This window comes from Pantherophis guttatus, chromosome 5 (assembly GCF_059756535.1).
Source record: "Pantherophis guttatus breed Tessera chromosome 5, ASM5975653v1, whole genome shotgun sequence".
Classification (NCBI taxonomy): domain Eukaryota; kingdom Metazoa; phylum Chordata; class Lepidosauria; order Squamata; family Colubridae; genus Pantherophis; species Pantherophis guttatus.
The window spans coordinates 124,781,526-124,784,556 of record NC_142067.1 but is presented as its reverse complement, the minus strand read 5'-3'; the positions used below and the strand labels follow the sequence as shown (position 1 = coordinate 124,784,556).

Here is a 3,031-nt window from a genome sequence, read left to right as displayed (position 1 = left end):
ACGTCTGCAAGATAACCACCAAACTCAGTATGGAGCCCCTTAAACAACAGGGGAAACCACAAAATATTATTTTACCTATCTCACTGATAGCAACCCCTAACATATCATGCATTTTTTTTTTTAATTTGATTTATATGCCGCCCTTCTCCGGAGACTCAGGGCGGCTTACAATGCGTTAAGCAATAGCCTTCATTCTTTTGTATGTTTTATACAAAGTCAGCTTATTGCCCCCACAAACTGGGTCCTCATTTCACCTACCTTAGAAAGGATGGAAGGCTGAGTCAACCTTGAGCCTTGGAGAGATTCGAACCAGCAGAAATTGCAGGCAGCTGTGTTAATTACAGGGTGCACTAAACCCCTGTACTATCAAGGCATTTAAGAATATGTAGAAATATGTATTGCTGGTCATGCTGTTTCAGACTAACATAAATGTTAGTTCCTTTTTGTCAATTGCTGCTTTCACCTATTCATTAAAATTGCTGGTTTGGAAAGTGCTATCTGATTTTTTTGGGTACCACAGATTAATATGGTTCTCAGAGCCCCAAAATTGCTTTTTCAAAAAAGCAACTGGACTTTGTTTGTCTTTGAAGAAAGACATTTCCCTTCTCATCCCAGAAGCTTCTTCAGTTTATCTTCAAGGAAAAACAAAGAAAGTCCAGTTGCCTTTTGAAAAAGCACCTTTGATACATCTATGACCTGGATGACTCTGAATCTTCATAGACCTGGTTCTCAGAGGGTACACATGGAATGGTTAAAAACATCAATGATAGTCACTTTTTTAAAAAAAAACTCCATCATGCAGCTTGACTCTTTTTTACCAAACATTTCATTTGGTAATTTGTAATTTTCATTTGCAAACTTGCAATCTAGCATGAAGTTTAACTGCTGACTTCTTATGCTATACTGTACTTTTCATTAAAAAAATACCCATGTATCGAGTTTTTGTTAGAAAATATAGATACATTTTTTTTCACCCCCAGAACTGTTTTATATTTACTGGTGTTTCCAACCTGCTGTATATCATCTTCTCCATTGAACATTCCAACTGACTGAAATTGTGGGAATTGACACAAGTGATTGTTATTGAAACCTTGTCTGTTCATTGTTGTCTGAAAATACTTTCACGATGATTGTGTGGTCTTTTCATTTACTTGATGCTGGATGGTGACACAGTTCACCATATCTTCAACAACATCTTGGAAAAAAAGATCTTTAAGTGCAATTTAGGAATTAATTTAGAGAACTGTTATATTGCTCAGGGTAGATTGATTGGACTGGTTTATAAGCTCTGAAAATAAAAAAACTGGCTGCTTTGGAAGAGTTTCTTTGGACATATAGCAACTAATGTTTGGAAAAGGTAGGAATATTTGTGTGCGAGAGAAAGAGGGAGGGACGGAGAGATAGATTCCTTTTTGATCATTCTACTATGAACTTTACAGGAAATGTAAACTATCATCCTTTTATTAGAATTACCCCAGCAGCTTTGCACAGTGGCAGTATCGTACCCAATGATGTTTATCTGAGACACGATTATTGCTAATTGGAAGCCCAGTGTTTCTTATGATATGCTGCATATGATACTTTATTTTTGACACTATTTTCTATGCAAATGTATAAAACTTACTTAGAAAATAGCATTTACATTATTCTTAGCATACTCCAAGTAGAAATCTGAACCCACGTCTAAAAGAATATATAAATATGTGATAATGCAGCAGTTTTACATTTCTTACAAAATTCCTTTTTAGAACTTGTGTAATACCAACTGAGTTAACTGAGTTAAAGGCTAATATGATTAGGAACCAGTCTGGGATGAAGACTCAAAGTAAAATAAGATTAGTTACGAGAACTGGAACCAACATGCTAGAATTGAGGGAAATAAATTCAAAGGCTTGCTCCGAGACACTGAAAATAGGTGTTTGACATCCTCAGCCAACAACATCCCCTTGTACATTTGACAGATAATCACATCATTATGCTAAATTATAACACATAAGGAAGTAGAACACCTAAACGATGAAAATTTGACTCCATGCTGAAAAGTGTAAATCATTTTATGCCAATTGTCAGCAGGAGAACTATAAATTCAGATTGTTTCCATCTGAGCAGCTGGAACCAGTAACGTACTTTGAATCATCCCCATTGAGGATTAGCAGGTTTGATGCCATTATAACAACGACTCTATAATCTCAAAGTCATAAAACCCAGCGAAACACAACAGAAGGTGTAAAATAAAGCTTCCTTTATTAACCGAAAGGAGAAAGCCAAACAAGTGCACATACCTTGAAGGTCATGATATTGATTTGTTCGGTAATGACAGTGAACTTGTTTACCCGTACAGGACATTGTTCTCTCCTTCCTTAAAAAGCAAATATCCTGGGCTGCTGTAGGAAGTAATTGTGTCATTATGTCACGGGTACGGCATAAGGAGTCGACGGGAAGGTAGGCATTGGGCTCTAACTTGCATTCACAGAAATGTGAGATGCCACCACATAGCTTAGAACTCTATTATTAGAGTTCTATTATTATTAACATTCTCATTTGTACACAGGGTTCAAATCCACTAGTAGGAAGGCAAGTGAAAGCCCAGCATGGGGAAGTTTTGTAGGATGGATGGATAGGTGGAGGCATGCCAACACTGGTGGGTTGTACACTCACTTCTCAATGAATTTATCTTCCTTAGAGTTGAACTAAGGGTCGTTGGATAACTATGTTAAATGAAGATCATTATCGTGATGAAAAATCATGAAACTGCATCTTACTTTGGCCATGTCATGTGGGGGTGGGGATTCATTGGAGGAAGCAATTATGTTTGGAAGTCTTAGGGGTAAAAGGAAACAGTCCGTCAAAGAACAGGGTGGCTGGACACTATCAAAGCTGACATCAACCAGAGCATAGATAAACTAGATAGTGCAAGATTGGAAGATGTGGAGAGACCTGGTCCATAAACTCACCAGGAGTCGGACTTGACTGAATCGATATCATCATCATCATCTTGATAGACTTTAAGTCATTATAGGTAGAAGAATTA

General features: G+C 37.1%; 1 non-coding gene across 1 annotated transcript; it reads left to right on the top strand.

Annotated features, from left to right (window-relative positions):
- Positions 1-1,479: 1,479 nt before the first annotated feature.
- On the top strand, positions 1,480-1,612 carry LOC117667414 (U4 spliceosomal RNA). Its single transcript, XR_004592036.3, has one exon. It is a non-coding gene; the product is annotated as a U4 spliceosomal RNA (small nuclear RNA).
- The last annotated feature ends 1,419 nt before the right edge of the window (positions 1,613-3,031 follow it).